Source organism: Rhincodon typus, chromosome 1 (assembly GCF_021869965.1).
Source record: "Rhincodon typus isolate 14 chromosome 1, sRhiTyp1.1, whole genome shotgun sequence".
Lineage (NCBI taxonomy): Eukaryota > Metazoa > Chordata > Chondrichthyes > Orectolobiformes > Rhincodontidae > Rhincodon > Rhincodon typus.
Genome location: NC_063332.1, coordinates 126,556,177 through 126,582,199, shown reverse-complemented (window position 1 = coordinate 126,582,199; position 26,023 = coordinate 126,556,177). Strand labels below are relative to the sequence as shown.

General features: G+C 41.2%; 1 protein-coding gene across 2 annotated transcripts in view; it reads right to left on the bottom strand.

Moving 5' to 3' along the window:
- Positions 1 to 15,670, bottom strand: part of sec24b (SEC24 homolog B, COPII coat complex component) — a 111,909-nt gene extending 96,239 nt beyond the window's left edge. The window contains exons 1-3 of one of the 2 annotated variants that reach the window (XM_048598566.1): positions 15,537 to 15,670; positions 8,260 to 8,365; positions 4,437 to 4,582 (exon numbers count right to left, since the gene is read on the bottom strand). The gene's annotated coding sequence lies outside the window, so the exon portion shown is untranslated. The remainder of the gene's footprint in view (positions 1 to 4,436; positions 4,583 to 8,259; positions 8,366 to 15,536) is intronic. The other variant, XM_048598564.1, reaches the window with a different exon arrangement.
- Positions 15,671 to 26,023: the final 10,353 nt, after the last annotated feature.

The following is a 26,023-nucleotide window of genomic DNA, read 5'->3' as shown; positions in this document are numbered from 1 at the left end:
CCTCTGGTAGCAGGTTCCATACTCTTATCACTCTACATAAAGAAATTTCTTCTCAGTTGGATTTTGTAGTGACTATTGATGACCTCCAGTCATGCTCCTTCTCCACAAGAGGACACATTTGCTCTATCTCTGACAAAACTCTATAATTTAAAAACCCCTATTAGTTCACTCGTCAACCTCTGTTTTCCAATAGAGAAGAGAACCAGCCTGCCAATCATTGCCTGATATGTAGACCCATATATTTCTGGTACCATCTTTGTAAATCTTTTCCCCATCCTCTCCAGTGCCTGTATATTCTTTCTATATTACAGTGACCAGAATGGCATGCAGTACTCATATGGTCTAAGATGCGTTACAAGTTAAGCCTAAATCTTTCTGTTCAATTCCATCCCTATGGATATAATGCCTCATGCTTGGTTTGGGCTCTCTTTCTCAAACACTTCTAACCTCTAGTTAATAGAGAACTATATATCTACATCACAAAAACCAGAGTCTGGAATGAACTGCATCAGGATCTGCTTGTGAGTAGATGCATACCAGTATTGCTCAAGCACCCATTAATGCCAGGATAGCAACTACTGAAGGTCCACAATCAAGGCCACACAAAAGCTTTTTCTGATGAAGGGTCTAGGCCCGAAACGTCAGCCTTTCTGCTCCTATGATGCTGCTTGGCCTGCTGTGTTCATCCAGCCCTGCACCTTGTTGTCTCGGATTCTCCAGCATCTGCAGTTCCTACTATCTCCCATACAAAAGCTATATGCTAGAAGGGATAGCCCATTGCCTTATTTTAATTGAAACCGGTTGGACCACTTTCTTGAACGCTGTAACGAATACATTGTGGAGGTTGAAAGGAACAGACAGACTCATTTTTCTCCTCACACTCAGTCAGACAGGTGCCAACCCTGCCAAAGAGAGGCTGGAGAGGAAGACTGTGTGAATTTGTAAACGGAGTTCACAGCTGGTTGCTGCTGTGCATCAGGTTTCCCTGGGAACAGTGGCCACCCTTTTCATTGCAAAGATGATGGGAGACCAGATGCACATACTACAGGCTATCAATGATTATCATTGAGTCTGGTTGCTCCACCACCATCCTTCCTGGTCCCCAAAGGAATACAAAGTAGCCACCTTTGTCAACTGAGGTACAAGTTCTCAAGGCAGTACCAGATATATTTGGAAATTGAGAAAACAAGGCCAGACCTAAAGATATTAGCAGATTAATACATGCTCACTACTCTTATTCAGCTGAGATCATACAATACATTCATAACACCACTGGGTGAATTTAAAGCAGATCATTGTTCATAGATTAGTTTCAGGAAGAAAGAGGAGGTCGGAAACAAACTTTTGTTTGATTCAAAATGCTGCCAGTTCTGTGCTTTAAGAAAACAAACATTAAAATTACGATATGAAAGTAAACCTGACTTTATACGGAGTTTGAGGGAAAGGGAGAGAATGTGAAAGTTTATAAGATTCACTGATGTATGAACGTGACTGTTTAATGCATCCATTTCAATAAAAGATTGCACACCTGGAACTGGGATTGAAAATGCATTATATTTTAAGTTAACGGCGCTGTTATTATTTTGTTTTCATGAAACCGTACTTGTAGACACCGAAGAGCATTTCACAAGAAAAGAGAGACCTGTCAGCCTTGAAATTACGTTGACTCAGATGTCTGGTAGAAATTCAATTTATATCTGTTCTAAACACTTTGGGCTCTTGGGTAAGGCCATAATAGACTCTTTATTTCTCTTTTTAAGAGATTATAGAGATGATGACTTTCAGGTCTATAAGAATGCTGATAAAGCTGCCAAATCTGTTGCTGCACTAAGAATGTAAAAACTTAAATGCATGCATCAAGAGCTACAGCACAGGGACAATTCTGACTAAGGTTTCAGATTTCAAAGACTTGTCCTTAATCCTTTCAGGCCATTTGTTATTTTCCAAGACAATGTGTTTAAAGAGGGGAGATATGAAAGGCACCTGCACTCATTTTTGCCTATAATATAGAAGTATCAAGCAAAACCAAGCCTGGACGTCGTGTCTAAGATAGGAACTGATAGAATAAATTGACTGGAGTTGTTAGTCCAGGCACTCGAAATTTAAGGGGATAATTACATTTTCATTTAAGAGAAACAGCCAAAAAGAAATCAGGTTGGTTCCTTTGTTTTAGGGAAGGAAATTTTAGGGAAAATAAAACTGAACATTGACATTAATTGTCAGACCAAGAACACAACTACTTGAATTTGAAGTAACTTTGAAACGATAAAATATCAGAGACAATTTAACCTGATATTTTTGAAGAAATATTGTGAAAAGATTAAAGAGCAAAAAGTGTTACCGATTGAAATTAAGTGAGAATTTTTGAATTTGTTTTAAAGATTGCATCAAAAAATTTCCTCCAGGACTCACAAATGAGACCAAATGGTATTCAATGGGGATGCTCCACTCAGAACAGAAGATACAGAATGGAAAACCATACCACCAAACGGATTAATAGATTCTATTGTTGATTTTTCAAAGGTGGTATCAATCAATCAATGTAAAGTCTAATGAAAGGAAGGATGAGACTAATAAGTTTCTCTTGGAGGTGTTTGCATCTGTTGCCCCAAAAAAAAAACCCACAACCTGACTATTCGAGGTGAAAAAGACAATGATTTTGAGACAGATGCCACCTGCTACCTTTAACACCAGACCTTCAGGTAAGATTTTCTGAAATTCCAAGAATGACTCATCACATGACATTTACAGTCTGAGATTGGGATACCAGTGCATGAGCAAGTAATGATGACTTGCTGAATTAACATATGGAAATGCATGGTGAATGTGCACCAAAGTGAAATGGTTAATACATCCGGTGGGATGACAGACCATTTTTAAATGATCAAGTCATTGAAGTAATTATCATATAGAAACCGACCCTGAAACAATCAGGATAGGATTTAAGATACTGGAACCTATCAAAATTGAAGAGAAATATTAAGAAAATCAGAGACAGAACTGTCAAGAATTATCCACAAGGTGGATGCAGGTGAATACAGAACTGTAGAATCAGGTTCACGTATGATCTGTTGTTTAAAACATAGGTAATTGCAACACACAAATAGTTAGAATCTGTAGCACACACGCAAAATGTTAGAAAATATTATTGCATGGATGATCTGCAGATGGGGAGAGCCAAATTGAGTTGGTGGTGCTCACATTACCGGAAAGGTTTTCATCATTATTCCTGGAGACATATCAAGAATGTGTTGGTGACAATAACTTGGCATGTTACACTATGGCATCTGAATAAGTAGTTAGGGAATCAAACCATTAACTTTGAAATAACTTGTTTAGACAACAGCCAATAATGATAAATCAGTAATGATACTTCCCTTTGTGGGGTGATTGGAAGAAATGATGTTATAAAATCTGAAGAAACTATTCAAATATTATAGAGATTGTGCTTGATCATTCTCTCTTAAGGAAGATTTCACAGCCTATTATGAAATCATAGTATGATTCTGCTATAGAAAATCATTTATTAAATAATCTGGACTGTGCTAACAGTTACACTGTTCTAATTCCATGTTCTAACTAATCTAAGATCATCAGCTGGGCCCACAGTGTGAAGCATCTGCATGTGCTAGAAGCTACATACTAAATATTCAAGACCCCTCTTTATGCAGGCAAGAGGAACTTGTATATAGATTGCATACTCTTTTTAAAAAAAAAAGGGTCATGGAGGCAGCCAAATTTCTCATGCAATTCAGAACAACTCCCTAACCAAACACCTGTTTTTGCTGCATCACCAGAAGCACACTGTTCTCATTCTGCTTGTCTCTTTTCTCCCCAGTAAGTCTGTTTCTTGTATTCACTTGGATTACGATGCAAGATGAAAAGTATCAACTTATTTTCTCCTTTTAGGAATTAAGTGATACCTTTAGCCTGGTGTCTTCCCCGTGATGGAGTATCTTGTAATTTCCCCTACCTAAAATAATAGTTATTGCACCTAACGCTTTCCTGCACTAGAAAATTTAAAATATTTCCATTCTTATTTTTTCCTGTTGTCATCATCTATTATGTTGGTATAAATTCCAGAGAACAGAATGGACGTAGACCCATTTTCCAGCTCATATACCATGTAGACATTGAAGAACAGCCTGATAACATATGTTTTCCTCGGAAATAAACTTGGTTACAGCATTGGAATGGTTGATTTATTTAACCACATTTTCTCCCAACTCATTTCTATACTGAATGTAGAGCCACAGTATGAAATAACTTGCACAGCAACTTATGTTCTCAACAAGCATTTTAATCACTGTTAAATAGGAAAACAGTAGTGATCTAATGCACAAAGGTCACCCAAGCTTCAGGTGAGATGCATTCTGCGTGGCGAGTGAACGTAAGAGCTGGACACTGTTTCAAGAGGCAGTCACTAGATTAATTACCTTGAATTTAGTCAGTGGTGAGGGTCAGAAGGTGTGACTACAAGTGAGATAGGTAGAGGGATCCAGGAGGTAGTTCCGAAACAGCCTCAGTACTTGAGCTTATCTAACAGGTTTGAGATTCTTGCTGCTTGTGTTGATGGGAGTCCCTGTGTAGGGAGAATGAGCAAAGTCACCATAGCACCGTGGTACAGACTGCCAGTCAAGAGGGATAAGAAAAAGAGAATTGTAGTTCTAATCAAGGATAGTATAGTTAGAGGAACTGATACTATGCTCTGTGGCATGGATCGAGACCCCCGAAAGCTGCATTGGCTGCCTGATGCCGGGTTTCAGGATATCTCATCTGGGGGGCTGCAGAGGGGGTGGGAGGGGAAGATCCAGTTGTTGTGGTCCACGTAGGTACTAACAACACAGACAGAAACAGGAAAGAGTTTCGCTGAGGGAGTATGAGCAACTAGGAGCTAAATTAAAAGGGAGGACCAAAAAGCTAATAATGACTGGATTACTACCCGAGCCACCAGCTAATTGGCCAGGGTCAACAAGATTAAAGAGGTAAACACGTGGCTCAAAAGATGGGTGTGGCAGAAACGGGTTCAAATTCATGCAACACTGGCACCAGCACTCGGGAAGGAGGAAGCTGCGCGAATAGGACAGACTCCATCCGAATCACACTGGGACCAGAGCCCTGACAAAGCGCATAACTAGGGCTGTGGATAAGGCTTTAAATTAAATAGTTGTGGGGAAGGGGTCGGGGTGGAAATTCAGTTGCATGGAACGTTATGAAAAAAACGTTATGAAAAAAACGTAATGGTTTGGGGGAGTGGAGGATTCAGAGGTTATTAAAGTTTCCAGAACAAGTAACAGGTCAGCGTGTATGGAAAAGGTCAGGAATCTAACCTCAGGCACAGCAGATGGAGGGACAACTATGAGAAAGGAGGCAGCCAACACAGGTCTGAGTTTGTTGTATTTAAATGCAAGCAGTATGTGATGTAACATGGAGAAACAATAATGGGGAAACAAATGACAGAAGAAGTGAACAGGTTCTTTGCATCAGTTTTCACGGACATAGCTTTAAATTGAAGGGTGATAGATATAGGACAGACGTCAGAGATAGGTTCTTTACTCAGAGTAGCAAGGGCGTGGAATGCCCTGCCTGTAAAAGTAGTAGACTCGGCAACTTTAAGGGCATTTAAATGGTCATTGGATAAACATATGGATGATAATGGAATAGTGTAGGTTAGATAGGCTTCAGACTGGTTTCACAGGTCGGCGCAAAATCGAGGGCCGAAGAGCCTGTACTGCGCTGTAATGTTCTATGTTCTATAGCATACCAGAACTTCAACAGGGTCAGGTGGCAGAAGTGAGTGTAGCGACCACCAAGGAGAAGGTCCTGGGAAAACTGAAAGGTCTGGAAGTGGATAAATCACCTGGACAAGATGGACTACACCCCAGGGTTCTGAAAGAGATACCCAAGGAGACTGTGGAGGCATTGGCGGTGATCTTTCAGGAATCACTGGAGTCAGGGAGGGTCCCAGAGGACTGGAAAATGGCTGATGTAACACCCCTGTTTAGGAAGGGAGAGAAGCAAGAGACAGAAAACCAAATGCTGGTTAGCCTGACCTCAGTTACTAGTAAGATTTTAGGGACCATTATTAAGGATGAGATCATGGACTACTTGGGAGCACATGGTAAAATAGGGCTGAGAGCATGGCTTCATCAAAGGGAGGTCATACCCAACAAATCCATTAGAATTCTGAGGTGGTAATGGGCATGATAGTCAAAGGAGAGCCAGTGGATATGATCTATTTGGATTCTGGATCTCAAAGGAGAAGACCTTTCACAAGGTGCTGCACAGGAGGCAGCTGAATAAGATAACAGCCCATGGAATTAGGGGCAAGGCACTGGCATGAATAGAAGATTGGCTGACTGGCAGAGAATAACAATAGAAGGGTCTTTTTCAGGATGGTAGACGGTGACTTGTGGGGTCCTGCAGGCATTGGTGTTGGGACAACAATACATCATATTACACATTAATGTTCTGAATGAAGGAACCGAGGGTATTGTTGTTAAGTTTGCAGATGACAAAGGCAGGTGGAAGGGTAGGTAATGTTGAGGAAGTGGAAAGGCTGAATACGGACTTTGACAGACTAGGAGAGTGGACAAAAACGTGGCAGATGGAATATAACGGGGAAAAGTGTACAGTTAAGCACTTTGTTAGGAAGAATAGAGGCGTAGACTACTTTCTAAATGGGGAAAGGCTTCAGAAGTCTAAAGCACTAAACAGACTTAGAAGTTCTAGTTCAGGATTCACAAAGGTTAACATGCTGTTTCAGCTGGCAGTTAGGAAGGCAAATGCAATGTTAGCATTCACATCAAGGGGTCTAGAATACAAGAGTAGAAATGAATTGCTGAGGCTGTGGAAGGCTCTGGTCAGACCGCATTTGGAATATTGTGAACAGTTTGGGACCCCATATCTAAGGAAGGATGTGCTAGCGTTGGAGATGATCCAAAGGAGGTTCACAAGAATGATCCCAGGGATGAAGGGCTTGTCATATGAAGTGTGGTTGAGGGCTCTGGGTCTGTACTCAGTGGAGTTTAAAATACTGAGAGGCCTGCATAGAATGGACATGGCAAAAAGGTTTCCACTAGTAGGAGACTACGACATGAGGGTACACCCTCAGAGTGAAGGGACAACCTTTAGAACAGATGAGGAGGCACTCTTTAGCCAGACAGTGGTGAATCTGTGGAACTCATTGCCTCAAAAGGCTGTGGAGGTCAAATCTTACAGTATATTTAAGACTGAGATGAATGGGTTTTTGATTGGCAAGCGAATCAACAGTTATGGGGAGAAGGCAGGAGAATGGGGTTGAGAAGCCATCAGCCATGATCGAATAGCAGAGCAGACTCGATGGGCCGAATGGCCTAGTTCTGCTCCTATGCTCTATAGTGTTATGTATCATTTTCTTTCTTTCAATAATGTTCTCCCTTTTGAAGGTGCTGGCTTGTGGCCCAAGTACACTTGCCCTGAGGTACCACATTCAAGCACGAGGTGTTACTGGGAATATCAGGTTATTCAACCGTGTGCTATTACAGCCTACCAGTTTTCATCAGATGGTCACACTTGTAAGCTTCTGTTCAAGCACCTTGATCAGGTGGATGAACTCTGGAGAATGCTTCCTTCCTTAACCTGGGGATGTTAACTTGCGCCAACTATAAATTTGCCCTGTCTGAAATATCAAAATACCTTGTGCAGGTTTATAAAATCTCGAGGGATATGGAATAGCCAAAGTCTTTTTCCTAGGGTAAGGGAGTCTAAAACTAGAGGGCCTGGGTTTAAGGTGAGAGAGTGGAAAGAGGCAACTTCTTCCCCACACAGACAGTGGTGCATGCATGGAACAAGCTGCCAGAGAAAATGGTGGAGGCTGGTACAATTATCACACTTAAAAAAAGGCATTTGGATGGATTTAATGAGTTGGAAGGGTTTAGAGGGATATGGGCCAAATGCTGGCAAATGGGGCAAAGTTAGATTGGGATACGTCGTTGGCATGTACGAGTTGGACTGAAGGGTCCGTTTCTGTGCAGTATGACTCTAAATCAGCGTACTCTGGAAGCCTATCAGGGGATCTACTCAATATATCCAGCTGAGCTATTGGATTAACAGAGCTAATTTAGAAACTAAAATCAGAAAGCTACAAAAATTTCATTCTTCTGATTGTAAACTTTAAATTGTTCATATTTTGTTAGATACTACAAAATACAATAGAAAATTACGGAGGCACTATCTTCCGTTGTTTCGGCATCAGATCTGAACTATTTGTTAACTCACTTTCAAATGAGAATCCTTCAAGTAGTCATATATCGTTGGACAATCTTGCAAAACGAAGCAACTCTCCACCCCTTTCAAGCAGGCGCAAAGCTGGTACTGCAATCACCTGAACAAAAACAAGATAGGAGAGGTTTACCACGTGACAAAGGAGGAATCCTAGGTTTGCACTGGTGATACAGAGCCTGGCGTATCAGCTGTGAACATTACAAAATTGCAGGTTCAGAAATAGCGGACAGGACTGTATGCTATCAGAATCAAACAAGAGCTGACTGAATACATGCAGCCTACAGGACCAGATACTCAAAGGGTCACAAACTCATATTTGCAAGTTTGTCTTACAAAAAAAAGCAAGGCGCTTTGCTTTATCTCACTCCACCTTATAAATTTGTTGTCCTATTTTAATATTTCAAACAATATCCTTTGTCACAGACGTTCCACAAATTATACTTCTATTTCACATGGGATTAAGTGAAAAACAGTCCCATTAGAAAGGACATAATATGTTGAGATACAAGGCAAAGGTGCCGAACTTGTGTTTGCTCTGGCATTTCCTGCCAGCATTCCTCTGCACTCCTGCTCTCGCAGCAATGACATGCACATCATAAATGTGATCATTCACAGTTACTGATCACTCTCCATTAATTGGCTGTTGTTCACAGCAGAGAATTTGTGAACTGTTTCACAGTTGATCTCAACTTGTCCTCATCCTGAAGCTACATTCCGCAGGAACTACTAGATAGCAAATTAACCTAGAGAGTTTGGCCGTCTGAACAATAAGAGAGGGGAAACCGGAGAAGGTGAACGGCTAGTTGCTGCTTCCTCAGCATGTTCTTGGGAAGGAGGTTGGGGTTTCACTATCAGGGAGGGAAAGATCCCTTCCCAATGCCGAGAGGAGTAAGGAAGGTGGCATCTTGTTGGAAGTGATCGAAATGTACAGGATGACCTCTTGATGCAAGACTAATGAGAAAGGGAACCCTAACGTGGTTCCACAGGGTGAAAAGAGGAGTAGTGACAGTAGATATGTGAGATATTGTTGTGGGTCTCATCATACACACTGAGCAGAAATCTTCAACTGAGCACAAAGGAAGGTATAATAGAAGCAGTGACATCGAAGGTGACACCAGGAAAGCAGCAAAATCAATCACATGCAGACCAGAGTGCAGTAACTATTTTCATCATTCCTGACCTCTCTGCAGCTGGACAAGGGCAACTGTACTATCATCCTGGAAATATTGTCCTTTACGGTTCAGCTTGCTAGGACTACCTTTTTATGGTTCCATGCTTATTTATCCAGTTGTAGCTGATACATCATCAATATTTAAAGTACCTGTCTCAGCACTACTACGTCCATAATCCTCCTTGGATCTACATTATACTTGTCCTACCTCCTGGAGTAAATATTTCCAGTTGGCGACAATTTACAGACACATGGTTAGCCTCCACATCTATGTTGATGACAGGCAGCGGCACTACTTTTTTCAGCCTGTCTTCTGCCTCCACGTTGAGAGATTGTGGAGGAAATCCAGCCTTGGATGTGGTGTCATTTCCTCAGCTGAATAATGGGAACACCAAAGCTCGCAGACTGGGTTTTGTGACAACTCCGTTCACCGTTGGTGCTCCTCTAAACTTGACAGCAACAGAGTCTGTCCATGCACAGTTAAATGTGGAAATTTGCAAGCTGTTCTCAGGGATTTGCATGCCACCATGGCTTTCATCGCTGAAGTGTCCCCCACAGAATGCAGTCATTGGGAAGTTACCAAACTGACGAGAACCCTTTTTGTGCTGTTATATGCTCCTTACATTTCAAAAACGACGGTATCCTCTAAGTGCAGTGTTACCACTCCTTCCCAAAAATGAACCAAAGTCAACATTCTTGCAAACTCTAGGCTCCCTTTCCTCACCGCAGACTTTGAAAGCCTCACCACATTTCAACTCTGCTTCCACTTTTCCTAGAATTCCATGCTTTGTCCCTCTGACATCCTGTGAATGTGACAAAGTCTTTCTTTTCTTGTCCTTCATGACCTTCCTGCAGCCTTTGACATGGCTGACCACACCATTCTCCTCCAATGTCTTTTCACTGTTGTCCAGCTGTAAGGGACTGTTCTTACGTGGTTACATTCTTTTCTAATCGCAGCCAAAGAATCACATGAAATGGTTTCTCTTCCTGCTCCAATACCAGTAGTTTTGATGCCCCACGAGTATTTATACTTTATCCCACCTATCTTTCATCTACACGCTACACTCTGGCAACATCCTACAAAGGTACAGTGTTAATTTTCTCATTCTCAACTTCCAGCTCCACCTCATGATTTCTTTCAGCTTCTCCACCGATACTAAATTACCAGATTGCTTATCTGATATACAGTACTGGATGAGCAGAAATTCCCACATTTAAGAACCGTTCTCCATAAACAATGGAGAAGTTATCGTTTTCTGTCCCCACTCCAAATCCGATTTTCTCTCTCTGGCAACTGCCTTGAGAATAAACCAGAGATAGTAGGAACTGCAGATACTGGAGAATCTGAGATAACAAGGTGTAGAGCTGGATGAACACAGCAGGCCAAGCAGCATCAGAGGAGCAAGAAAGCTGACGATTCGGGCCTAGACCCTTCTTCAGAAATGCAACCATGGTGTTACATTTGATCCAAACCCCCAAATTCATGTCACATTTATTTTATTGAGAGAATATCTTGACATGGTTGGCTGCACACTCTGTGTTGCTGGGTATTCAATGATCACTTGAATTGGTGCCAGGGTCAAACTGATGTTAGTAAGGTGAAAATCACATAGGAATACAGCAGCAGGAGTAGCCCATCAATAAGATCATGGTTTATCATCTACCTCAACTTTGCTGCATCATCTACATATTTCTTGATGTGATTAGCCTCTGGAATCTATTTCTGTCTTGAAAATGCTCAATGGTTAAGCTTTCACAGGCTCTGGAGTAGAGGATTTCAAAGATTCACCACCCTCCAAGTGAAGAAATTCCTCATTTCAGTCTTAAATGATTTATCCCATATATGTCCGCCCTGTTATAGGCTGTAAAAACTTGGCACATTTTAATGAGATCACCTTTCATTCTTTGAAACTCTAGGGAATATAGACAGTTTCTTTAATCATTGACCTTCCCTCCATCATAAAGGCAGAAGTGGGGATGTTTGCTGCAATGTTCATCACCATTTTTGACTCCTCCTCAGCAGTCCGTATCCATATGCAACATGACCTATATAATATTCAGGTTTGGACTGACAAGTGGCGAGTAACATTCGTGCCATACAGGTGACAGACAACCATCTCCAACAAGAGAGAGTCTGACCGTTATGCCTTGACCTTCAACAGCATCACCATCACACAGTTTCCCAATATCAACAAATGGAGGTTACCATCAGCCAGGGGACAAAAGCAGGTCGGGGTGAGGAATTCCATGGCGACTAAATCACCTCCTGTTTCCCCAAAGCCTGATGACCACCTACAATGCACAAGTCAGGAGTGTGATGGAATACTCCTCACTTGCCTGGATGGGCGCAGCTCCTAGAAGCTCATCACTATCACAGAGAAAGTAGCTCACTTGATTGAAATCCCATTTACCACTTTCAACAGTCACTCCTTTCGCCATTGATATACAAAGACAACAGCATGTACCATCTACAAAATGCACTACAGTAACTCACCAAGGCTCCCCTGGCAGCACCCTGTACCACCTAGAAGGGCAACAGATGCATGGGAACACTACCACCTCCAAATCTCCCTCCAACCCATCTCCATCCTAACTTCTTCCACTGTGCTGGGTCAATTTCCTGGAACTCCTTTCTGAACAGCATAGTGAATATCACTACACTCCAAGGACTGTAGCGATCCACGAAAACAGCTCATTATCAGCTGCTAGGCAATTAGAGATGGGCAATAAATGCTGGCTTGGGCATTCACATCCCATGAACGACTGAAAAAAGCTCTTCTCAAAAGACAATCGCACCATCCCAGGAATTAGTTTGGTGATCTTCTATGGCACTTTTCCTGCAACAAGTATATCCTTCCTTAAATAATGAGGCCAAACTGTACACAGTAATTCAGGTGTTAGTCTCACCAATAACTGCAATAAGACATTTTACTTTTAGACTCAAATCACCTTGTTTTACCAGTTGCCTTCCTAATTGATTGTTGCATGTTAGCTTTTAGGATTCAAACATGGACACCCAAGTCCCTTGGATACCACAGTTCCTGCCCTCTTCTCATGAGACATCTTCTGTATTTATTCACATGATATTTCATTTGTCATACTTTTGACCATTCACTAATCCCAGTCCCAGACACAGTCCAGTCACCTTGAAAACCCTCTGTATCTTCCTTACAACTTATAATTCCACCAGAGATTGCTAGTCATAGAGATAACATTTACTTGAGGTTTGCAATTAGTATTATCATTTTGCAACTGCCTGTAAAATCCAGACTATTGCCTTTGGTCACAACCACTAACGCTGACCATTAATAGTACTCAATCATCCTCTCCAGTTCCTGTTTCAGGCTGAACCAGACAATTATCAATTTTGGTATCCTGCTCATTTCCAGCTGAATGTCCTATCTCACACGTGCTCTCATCACAAAGACTGCCTATTGCCACCTTCACACTGTCACCTGCTTTTACCCAGGCCTCAGCCCTTTTGCAATGAAAGGCTCATCACTTTGCAGCTACCATCTTCAGATTCCACAATACTCACTTAACCTCACATCCCAATACTGCAAACTGCAGCTTATCTACAACTCGGTGTCCAGATTCTACCATACACCAAATCCTTACAATCACCACTCCTTTTGTTGACCCATATTGGCACCTGGTTCCCAATGCTTTCCATTTAAAACTCTCATCCTGTTTGTGGCTTCATTCCTCTCTGGTTCTGTAATTCTGTAACTGCCTTCAGCTTGACCTCTCCTCATTCACTCCAGTTCTGAGCTTTCAAATAAAAGCAAAATACTCGTGATACTGGAATTCTGAAAAACTGAAAGAGTGCTGGAGAAACTCAGCAGATCTGGTAGCACCTGTGGAGAGAAACAAAATTAACACATTTCAAGTCTGGTATCACATTTTTTTCAGAACTGAAAGGTGCTGGGAAATGGTATACCCATCTTGAAGAAGTTTTACATTTCTCTCTGACAGGATTTCAACATTAACTGTTTCTCTCTCCACAGATGCTGCAAGACCTGTGGAATTTCTCCAGCATTCTTTGTTTGTTTCCAACTTTAAACCCATTGCTCCTCCGACACTGGCCTCACCCGCATTTCCATCTTTCCAACCCTTCATCACTGCTAGCCCTTGATTGAAAGTAAGAAGTCACATGACACCAGGTTATAGTCCAACAGGTTTATTTAAAATCACAAGCTTTCGAAACGCTGCTCCTTCGTCACTTCACCTAAAAGCTTGTGATTTTAAATAAACATGTTGGACTATAACCTGGCGTTGTGTGACTTTTGACTTTGTCCACCCCTGTCCAACACCAGCATTTCAACATCTTGAAAAGTAATTCACTGCTATAAAATACTTTGCAATCCCATGAGGATGTGAAAGACTGCATATAAATGCGAGTTCTTTCTTTTTACAGCTATCAAGCTGCCTTCAAGGTTTAACCCAAGCAACAGCCTGGAGCTCATCTTACTGTGAGTTGCATTTACACTATGCTAACTCTTCTCATTACATAAAGCACAAACTTAAAACCATATAGAATTCAGAACGCCTTTAAAATTCTCAGAAACTTGTAAGTTTAGCCAAACAGCAATCCTTGTACTAGATGAGAAAATAGTAGTTAACTACTTGGGAATGGACTTGTGTACACACTGAGGATATAGATCTGACACTGGTAGCTGAGTATAAGCTTCAACCTTGAATGTTGTTCAACTAAAGTGAATTTCCAACATAATTCTTTGCTTCATGCAAATAACATCAGGTGACTATTAATGTTCCAGAGGGTATTTTCAAAACAGTTGCTAATCAAATATGGAGTAAGACGGGAGGCAGTTTACAGGTTAAGAGTTAAAGTGAATTTAATGACTGTAAACAGCAGAATGTTTAGTTTTTCTCAGAACTTAAATGACTATTCATTTATAGAATAATTAAGGCACGTCACTCTGTTTGCGGTTGCTTATTCTACCTTTTAGTTTTAATCCTTCCAGTAACTTCCAGAGTGGTGAAAACTCAAATTTTCACATATAAAATATCACAAACCCAACCATGCACTGATGTACTGTTTGCACATCCTTTTGATAGAGATATCAAAATTAATTTCATAATTCAAAGCGAGAAATAACTCAAACACACATTGAAACAGAAAACAAGATAAAGCCCAAGAGACTAAGATGATTTCAACCAGGGAGAAACCAAAGGGCTAATTGCAAAAGTTAAATAGAAAAGTTAAAAATGATTTTAACTCTAATTAATGCTTATCGTACATGTACAATTTTATCCAGTCATTCTAATTCTCGATTGTTCAAACCACCAAAAAGCATTTCAGGAGGATTAGGTCTTTGACTAATAAACTGACTAACGCTGTTCCAATGAATTACTTTGGGGCAACTTAATTTACAGACTTTAAATCAACTCACCAATTTTAAAAATATATCGTTTGTACCTCAAATACTTTACAATGTAAACAAAATTATAACTCTTTGAAATGAATTGCATCAAAACCACTCTTCAAGTCAACCTGGCCTAGTTTCTGCATTTTTAATTAAAACTTGGCACCAAACTAAAATTAGATCCAATGCCTATTAATTACTTCAGAAACGGTTGTGGGTATCACATAACTATATCGCGCGCATTGATCTACTTTTTTTAAAAAAAGTTGCAGTTTAGGCCCAGTACTTCCTTTCAGGTTAAATTTGAAAAGTGGTCCAGACACATTGCAGTGTAGCTGGAACAGGTTTTTTTTTGAAAAATGGTCTACTCAGAGGCCTTCAGTGCAACAGGCAAAGTTTACACCTAATGAGGAAGCCACCAGAAATAAAAATAAAAAGTAGCACTTCTATTTGGAGTCAGGTCTGCATGTTCTGTTTAAAAATAACATGAATTCCTGTTGTGCTCAAGGCCTCAAAATGTCCACCGAGTCTCCATTTGAGCAGCAGCCCACTCAGAGTGAGCTCTTGCTGAAGTACTTTCTCAGGTTGTTCCCTGGCAGCAAGCGTGAGGCCAAAACATGCGACAAACCGTCCCACCATTTTGAAAAGAAAAACACACAGGCCTCTAATGCATTTGATGATTCTCCCGAGAGATAGTAGACCTGAGGAATTACCTTTTTTTTTGTTCCTGAATTTCCAGGCTACACTCCTGCTGCAGTTACCATTCCCTACACGCAACGCACAACTAACCCTGCTCCACAGCACCACATAGCGGTGGCCTCAATCTACACACTTACTAATGGGCATCACCCTTCCCCTCTTTTACAGCAAGTTACTTCACTGCTTTTCACACCTTGAAGACCCAACCACAGCATTGAATCAACATCCCTGCATTAGATTGTGATATTTAACACTTTTATTTCCTTATTCGAGAGCTATACGTGGCAATTGAGCAGGCAAATAGAAGAATGCTTTTCTCAAGATTGGATCTTAAGAAACTATCTTCTACTTTTTCTCAAGGACCACTGGCAATGGTATGATTCCCCACCTGTTCCTTGGTCCGCATGGGCCATCATAGTGATTGAATTACCACAGTTCTTTTTTGTGGGGTGGGGGAGTGTAACCTTAAGATGTTTGGGTCTTCATCAATGCAGAAGTTGCACAGATGGCACCAGGCCAGTGAACGAGAATATGTTTATATCACTTGATCACAGGATTGAGCAAATTTGGCAAGGCTTGCAATTGTTAGCAATCTGCAACAGCCTTTGAGAAGATTATGGTGCGGTTGTGCTGTTAGGAGGGAGGTTCAGGATTGTAACCCAGTGACGCTGAAAGAACAGTGATGTGATTCCAAGGATTGTGTGTGGTTTGGAGAGGAACTTACAGCTAGTGTTGTTCCCGTCACTCATTGTTCATCCCCAATTGCCCATGAAAAAGTGGGGTGATGAGCTGACTTCTTGAACCACTGCCATTCATCTCTAGATAGGTAAACCCAGTGTGCACTTGCAGTGCATCTTGCAAACCGCATCAATATACTCCAGGGGTAAAGAGAGCAAATATCTAAGATGGTGGATAGGGGCTGTCCAGTGACCCAGTTCTAACTCTGATTTCTCTCCACAGATGTTGCCAGACCCGGTGAGCTTTTCCAGCAATTTCTGTTTTTGTTTCTGATTTTCAGCATCTGCAGCTTTTTGCGATTTTTATTTGAGTTAAAATTATGTGATGTGATTCTCCATCCATTTACAGTTTCTCCCTATTCGCTATGCTCCGACTACTCTCTATTTTCAAAGTTTCAATCAAACCTCTCAGACATCTCCTCTCCAAGGAAAACAGTCTAGGTTCTCCAATTTTAGATCGTAACTGAAGTGACTCATCCCTGGACCAATTCTCATGAACCTCTTCCGCACGGTCTCTAATACGTTCACATCCTGCCTATGATGTGGCACCCAGAACAGTACACAATAAGCCAGAAAAACTAATCAGTACTTATATAAGGTCATCATAACCGCACTGCTCTTAAACCTTTTGCCCATATTTATGTACTTATTAACAGCTGTCTTTACCTGTCTTGCCTCCTTTAATGAATTACATACTCAATCTCTCTCCTTCTGCACAACCTCTAGAATAATATCATTAGAGTGAATCTTACCAGAAATTGGATAAGGGTCATTTTGGCAGTTTCACGGAGCATTTCTCTCCATGAGCTGCTATCTCCCAAGCTCACCTCATTACTATGCATCACACCCTACACTGCTCCAACGACCTATTCTCCCACTCTCTGCAGATGGAAGTTTTCACCCTGCTAGAATGACCCAGGATCAATGGCACTGGCAACATCTTTGAAGCCCAGCCTTGCACCCAGTCAAGTGTTGGTAATCTGGAGTTGCCCTTCACAATGCACATAGTGGGAGAACAACAATAAACCAATGCTATTCAGGGTACATCAGTAGCATAGATGACACTTCATTGCACAAGCATGTGCACCTTGTTACATTTATTGCTGTTTAAGAGCCAAGCCATAGGGCTTACACATCCTTAACCACATCTCATCTTACCAAGCCTGACTAAGTCTTTCCTCAAAGCCCCATGTCTTATCGTTGTTTAATGTGGGACCATTACATACAGAAAAGCCTTCAATCACTTCAAAGCATTCACTTCTATTCGCCTCCAGCAAAAGTGAACTAAAAACAAACAAACAGAAGCTGTGTTTGCCTCTTGGAACAGAAATGCAATGTTTGCCTTTTAAGCAACAACAAATTTAACTGTCAGTGTGTGATTATTGCACACAACACTCATCTACTGGAACTACTGTCAAATAACTCCTGTCTGGCTTATTGCACTTGGCACTGCAGTACTCTACCTTACAGAAGATGATATATTTCCTGCTGAATGACCTTATTTTCATATTTAGAAGACTGCTCCTGCCCTCCCAACTCTTCCTTCAATGTCCATCACCTTACCTCTGCCTACTGCAGTGTACAGTGCATAGCAGCATGTGCCACACTCTGTCTACAGCAAGGCACCCACCCATGCCCCCCGACTGATCCAAGCATTGAACCTTATCTTCAGGAGGCCAATTTTAATTGAAGAATTGTATCTTTGCTGTGCCTCAGTCAGGAGTGTCTTGACATGAAGTCATCAGCCATGGTAGCCCTTATCTCCCAGTGACCATCCTTGTAGGGCATCCAGCTCTCAAAATGAAGCAGGAAGGATATAGGATACAGTTCTCAAGGATATCGGTATGTGACAACTACCAGGTAATGAGCACAAACTACCTAGAAATGTTACCGATGATCTTAGGCACATTGATGGAATGGGACCGTTCCTATTGATGACCTCAGCTACGTTATGATACGGCCCTCTCAGTGTGACGTGTTTACACTCTGTAATGCTCAGAACCCGGGGGAAGTTGGCAATGGTGACATTTTCCACCGTCATCCTAAATGTTATGATACAATGATCACTGTCCCTTAAATGTTTCCCGTTGTCACGAGATCTATTTAGCCCAACACATTCCCAAGAATCACACCTAGCAGTGTCTCCATTATTGTTGAACGGGACACATACTGATGTAGGAAATTCTCCTGAATACAATCTAGTAATGCTTATCCCCTTACACTACCGCTACCACATTCAATATATGTGTAACCAAAGTCCTCCATTATAACTACTCTATGACATTTACAACTCTCTGTAATTTCCTTGCAGATTTAGTCCTCTAAATCCTTTGTACTTGCTGGTGGTCTATATATTACACAGAACAATTGCACTTTTGTTTTTCTTTAGGTCAAACCAAATCAATTCCATCTTGACCCCTCTAAAACATCATCTTTTTCCGGTACTGCAATGCTCTCCTTAATCAAAAGCTTAACCTTCCTCCTTTTTCTCCTTTCCTATCTTTTCTAAACACCATGTGACCAGGAATCAGCTCTTCCTTAAGACAGGTCTCTGTTGTTGCTGCAATGTCATAATCCCTCTAGTCAATCTGTGCCTATAATTCCTCAATTTTATTAACTATACACTGTGCATTCACGTACATGCAGTGCATTATCCATTACTCTAACTCCATCTATTACCCTACCGTTCTCTATTTTAGCGTTGTTTGCCTCTCCCAACATTCTGTGCTTCCTGCTATTAGACTCTACATTAAACTGAGTTTGTTTAAACCCTCACTTAAAACACTAGCATAAAGCCTTGCAAGGAACTCAGTCCCAGCTCAATTCAGATGTATCTCATCGGGTTGTATCTCTCCCAAGACCAGTCCCAGTTCTTCAGGAATCTAAAGCTCTTCCTCCTGCATCATCTTTCCAGGCACATATTAATCTGCTGATATTCCCAAAAGTGGGAATCAGTTGTTTTTTCACTGAACAATGCGCAATGTTCAGCACACAACTCCTGAGACACTGCAAATCCAAACGTAGCAAGGTTTGGACAATATCCAGTTTTGGGCTGAAAAGTGGCAAGTAACAGTTGCCAGGCAATGACCATCTCCCCGTGACATTCAATGGCATTTCCATCAATGAAGACATCTACTCCAGAAATAACAGCACTCCTAACCAAAACGAAAGGACAAATTCATCGCAGCCAGTTACTGTCCCATCAATTCACTCAATAATTAGTAAAGCGATGAAATGTGCTGTTGACAGTGATATCAGATAACACCACAATTGACATCTTGGGGTTTACCATTGACCAGATACTGAACTAGACCAATCACATAAATGACATTTCCACAAGAGCAGACTAGTGACTAAGAATTCTACGGGAAGCACCTCCTACCTCTTGAAAGCCTGTCCTCCACCTACAAGGCTCAAGTTAGGAATGCAATGGAATGTATTATCGTCGTGGAAAAAGTCAAACTATCCATTTTAGCAGTCGATTTTCAGATTTTTAACACCTGGGATCTTTCATTGATTAAAATGATGTCAAAATATTAAAAAGTATTGACCTAAAATGGCCACAGTGACGATCCAACCACAGGTTCAGCCAGCACAAAAAATCAAGAAGGGTCTAGGCCCAAAACGTCAGCTTTCCTGCTCCTCTGATGCTGCTTGGCCTGCTGTGTTCATCCAGCTGTACACCGTGTTATCACCAATAAACAAGAACTGGTCTGAATTGAAATTAACATCATGATTGAAACCAGTCACCCAGAACTTGTTTTGTGGTAGATCAACACCTTTCTGGATAAGTTTCACAAACTGGAGGAGGGGGCAGTGCGGGTCAGTATGTGATGGATGCAGGAGGCAGCCTGGCTGATGCCTCCTCTGAGTCCTCAGTAATCTCGTCATCAAAGGTCAAGGAGGTAGCTTCTGGGAAGGCTGGCCGTTTGGCCATGGTGTTTTTGGAGATGCTGGCTGTTCCTGCAGGACAAAGGAGAGAATGCTCGTGGTCAATGGTTAGAAGTGGCTGATTCAGGTGGGGGTAAGGTGGTGAGATGTTGTGAAGGAGTGAAGAGGCAGCATGGAGGGCGTGTAAAGGTCATGGTTTGGGATTCTTGGAAACGGTGATATGCTAAGAGTGGGTGAGGGAAGATGTTGCCAGTGACAGTAAGATTGACGGCGCATAAGTCTTGGTGGGAGGTGGGTGCAGTAGCAGTGATGGAATGAGTGAAGTAGTGGAGAGAAGAGTGTGACACTTATGCTGACACAGGGCATTGACCTTCTTATGGCACTGCTGGCAGTCCTACTGCATCCTGAAGGTAGCGTTGACCCAGGTGGCAGTCTTGTACCAGGATGTCAGGGTCTGGTGGCATGACCTTTTCCGCCATTCCCCATGGAAGAGGACTCCTTTCCTTTGCTTCACCTCCCATTCCTTCCTGCCCCCCACCCTCACCCCTCCCCTAAACTAGGACCTCCAGGTTCTGCTGGAGAATCATGGTGCCAATTTCCCCAATCTTCATGCTCCTTCCCTCACTATCTGGGGCAGCTTCGGAATTCCAGCGCTCATCTGGGTACATTGTGACATTTTAAAGATGGCGTGAACACGAGGTATGTTGTGTTTTGATGGATATCCAGTGATTGATAAGTTGTTAGGGAAATAGAATGTGGTAAGATGGGGACAGAATCAGGGATGTAGAGTGGGGTAGGTAGTTAATAAGGTGAGTTTCGTAAGATACAGCGAGAAATTGCAACAGGCTTTAACACAGGAATTCCTCCAAAAACCTCAAGGCAACTCGCATTTAGCAAGAAAAGTAAGATTGAAATACAATAGTTAGCTGTAATAAACACCCGTCAGATTCTTTGTTACCACGGTAGCCAGGTCGAGTTCATTATGTACAGATGCTAACCTAAGCATTCCTCATCAGCTAAAATACCCCAATAGAGGCAAAACTCATATCACAGAGAGAGAGGAGAATGGATTTGTAACAGCAGATTTGCAAAACTCTCTCTCTCTCCCTCTGTTTCCTGTCAGCCACTTGACAGACAGTGCCTGGTGACAAAGTAAGTTGGAGAAACATCCATTCACTGAGCACTCAAAGATATCTACAATTTCCATTCCTGTTGTGGATACAAGACATCAATTAAACAAGCATGGCCCCAGGTTAAAAGTGAAGACTTCCACAATTCTAAGGACCTTTAATCTGTATATTCTTTTATCTTCCATTTTGTAACATCACTTTTTAAACTTTCTATCTGTGTTTGTGGGTGTGTGTGTTTAATATTCTGTTTTATTATTTTTCTCAGGGTTAGTAAGCAATAATATTCCTCTTTCCTTCATTATAGAAGCCTTGTATTTGACTTGTTAATTTTGAAGTGATAAATTTTGTTTTAATTGAAGTGTGAAATAGCTGCAGAATGAAAATAATTTGTTGCAGCCAACTAAGGAGGTTAAAAAGAGTGGAGCCAATTTATTCCTCCTCATCTGGCCGGGAGTATTTTCCACTTAAGTGAGTGGGTCATAGCGCCCTCTTGTGATGTAATGGTAGAGTTCCTGCCCTGGACTACGGAGGCAAGGGTTCAAGTCCCCCCTGCTCCAGAGGTGTGTAAAAACATCTCTGAAAAGGTTGACTAGAAAAATAGGTTAAATGAAAAAAAAAACTGAGTGGGTCCTTCTCTAATAAACTCAAGAAGCTCGACAACATCCAAGACAAAGCGACCCTATCTGCCTCAATCCCCTACAGTTTGCCTACTGACATAACAGATCCACAGAGGATGCCATATCCCTAGCCCTGCACTCATCCCTGGAACATCTGGACAACAAAGGCACCTACATCAGACTCCTGCTTATTGACTACAGCTCCACCACCAACACCATTATCCCCTCCAGACTGATCTCAAAACTGCATAGCCTTGGTCTCAGCTCTGCTCTCTGCAGTTGGATCCTCAGCTTTCTGACCCATAGGCTGCAATCAGTGAGGATAGGTAACTGCACCTCCTCTACAATAACACTCAACACTGGAACCCCGCAAGGATGTGTCCTCAGCCCCCTACTGTACTCCCTGTATACCCATGACTGTGTTGCCAAATTCCAAACGAACGCCATCTACAAGTTCACTGATGACACCACCGTAGTGGAACAGATATCTAACAACGACGAGTCAAAATACAGAAGGGAGACAGAGAGCTTGGTGACGTCGTGCAATGAAACCAAATCTGTCTCTGCCTGTACCGCTCATAAACACACAGCTTTTCACTGTATTTCGGTACACATGACAATAAATCAATCAATCAATCAATCAACCAATTAAATAATACCTCCTTTACCAACTTAAATATTTATTCCCTCCTCCACTAAAGCTAGCAGTGTGGACCATGCACAAGATGTACCAAAGCAACTCACCAAGACTCCTCTGACACCACCATCCAATCCTGCAGCTTCTATTATTTAGAAGCACAACGATAGCAAAGACATGGGAGCACTAACCTCCAACTTTCCCTCCAAAACACAAACCGTCCTCACTTGGGGCTATATTGCTATTCCTGTTGCTGGGTCAAAACCCTGGAACTCATTTCTTAACATCATTGTGGGTTTAATTGAACCAGCAGTGGCCTAGCCAGTGATTGCCACATCACATGAAAGAATTAAAGTCATGTGTGTCACGGAGACAGTGAGAAAGGGGGCACAGTTTCCAGTCCTATCCTGTCCATGCCTATCTTCATTGTCTACTGGACTTATTTGAGCTGCTTTAGCTGGGCAAGCTCCTGGATTTTGCTTATAAGAACCTATTTTTGTCTAACCACGACTATGTCTGTAGCTGTTTCCTTTAATATCCTAGGATGCATTCCATCAGGTCCATGGGACTTATCAGTTGTTAGCCCCATTAGTTTCCCTAGCACTTTTTCTCTAGTGATAGTTACTGTATTTATTTCCTTTCCTCCTTTTTGCCCCTTGATTATTTTGTAATTTTAGTAATTTAGTATTTGTGTCTTCTACTTTAAAGTGTGATGCAAAGTATTTATTCAACTTCTCTGCCATTTCCAAGCTCCCCAAGATTGTTCACTAAGGGCCCAAGTTCACTTTGACTTCTCTCTTCCTTTTTATATATTTAAAGAAACTCTTGCTATCTGTTTAATATTACATGCAAGTTTACACTCAAAGTTTATTTTTTCCCTTTTTGTTTTATTTTTGGCTGTCTTTTCTCAGTTTTTCAAACCTCTCCAATTTTACCCCTAGTCTTTTCATTCGATTTGATGCTTCTCTGGTTAAACATAATTGGCACATCCCCTTCCTGAATCTTCTTCCCTGGAACTTATTTTATGTGGATGTCCACGTTTATTGCCCATCCCTAAATTGATTTGGATTTGGAGTTATATGTAGATCAGACCAGGTAAGGATGGCAGTTTCCCTCCCTAAAGTTCATCAGTGAACCAGATGGGTTTTTCCTGACAATCGACAATGGTTTCATGGTCACCATTAGACTCAATTCCAGATTTTTATTGAATTCAAATTTCACCATCTGCTCTGGCAGGATGTGAACCCAGGTCCCTAGAACATTACCTGGGTATCTGGATTAACAGTCCAGTGATAATACCACTTGGCTGTCACCTCCCATAATATACATTTGTTGTAAGCAATGAACTACTTTCGTACACATCTGCCATTGTTCGTCAACCATCTTTGCTGTTAAACTGCTTTCCCAGTTCAATCCTGTCAACACTGCTCTGATTCCTTTGTAATTAAACTTAATTAAGCTTTACACAGTTGTTTCTAACCCAAGTTCCTCCCTCTCAACAAACCTAAGAACTGCTGGAAGTCAGAAACACAAACAGAAATTCTGGAAAAACTCACCATATCTGGCAGTATCTGTGGAGAGAAATCAAAGTTAATGTTTCAATTCCAGTGAATCTTCTTTAGAACTCTTCAGAACTGGTAACAGAAGCTAAGATTTTTTTCCCTGTACTTTCAAAGCCCAGGTCATTCCCTCAGTTCTATCTTAGCCCCAGGTCATTCCCAGTATACAATCTTAGCTCAAGACCATTCTCCAGTACTATCTTAGTCAAGACCATTCCCCAGTATTATCATCGTCCAATTCTATTCCCAGTACAGTCTTAACCCAATGCCATTCCCTAGAAATATTTTAGACAATGTCATTCCCCAATACTATCATAGCCCATGACCATTTGTCAGTCCTAATAAATTGGATATTTTTCTATCCTGTCTCACTATTAGTAAATTTAGGACAGAATGAAGGTGAAAACAATTTCTACTTTGACAATCAGAATCCTGATCCACCAATGTTCCTACCTCCCCACTACACCAGTAGATCTCTTGTTCTTAGCCCTACGAAATCTTACGTAGCTGCCTCCAATTGTCACATCCTGCTGTGAATTATCACTTTAAAAATTGTCAAGGATAAAGATTAAATACATGAATATAAATTAAAACCCAGTATCAAAAAATTCTGCTGAATAATGGATAAAACTGGAGAATTACACCCTCAAAGGAAAATGGAATTTGACTGAATCAGTGATTTATTTTACTGTATGGAGAATCTTGGAGGACATGCTCAATGCTTCTACATGATCTGCAACCATATCTGAATCTCTACAGCTGGAATGCTGAAAATGAAAATTTACCCCACAAATCTTTTCATTCATTGATGCTTTAATTAAGGAAATGAGCTGATTTAATCACTTCATCAAAGACAATCTGCTCTTTTATACAAATGAAATCAGCAGCTCTGACTGCGACAGGATGCATCATTCTGATAAAGACATAACAGTTTAATTTGAAATCTGTATAGAGAAAACAAATCCTGTGTCGTGAATTACTGATGATGAGATCCTTGTGAATGTCACATGCCTGTTTCTTCAGCTCAGTACTTTGATTTTTCAAAGAGCCAGCAGTTTGGAAAGTGGATTGATGCTTCAGGTTGACTACTGATCATTACTCAGATTTTATGGAAAAAGTCGCTGTGAACTTTTACTTGCAGTGAAGAAAGCTAATTAATTTCTGACTCCCAGTGGTAAGTAAGTTTTGACAACAGTGAGTATTTGGATCTTCTCCTCAAAGTTATATTATTCAAGACGTATGTGTAAGGATTCAAAAAGCAGACTCAAGAATACCTGGTTTTCAAGTAACATCTATCTATGCTCGGTTTGATCAGGTTTATTTTCCTTGAATTTATCTCAAGAGCGTCCCTGTTCCTCCTTAGTTATTCTGTTCTTCCATGCCTTGTAGAGCTTTATTATTTTAAAAACTACTTTTATTTGAGCTAGAAGATTGGATGTTTTTGTTCACGATCTGAACACTTTAAGATAAAATACAATATAGAGGGCCTGCCGGATCATCAGAGTTGATGGTATTCAACAATATGCTAAACATTCGCTTGTTCAGTGAAAAGTAAAAGCATTTTTTATTTACTGGTGGGCTATTGCATTTGCTTATAAGACACTTCTGTAATTCCTTAGCTGTAAAATACTTTGGGATATCCCGGGGTGTGAAAGGTTTACATAGATATTTGGTCTTCGTTTCAGACTAGGTACACAAGGTTAATTTTAACATGGAATGGTCTGGTACATTTTCTGGTCCTAATTTTCCACCTTTACATTGAAACCTGTCTTCAATCTTACTTCAGCCTCCTTGTTGCTGAAACCTTCAGGCATGCCTGCAGCAAGTCCCACCTTTGTTACTTCAATATCCTCTATGCTTGTCACCCTCATTCACTATTCACAAATTCCAAACTTGTCAAAATCTCTGCATTTCCGGCTTTTGTACTGTC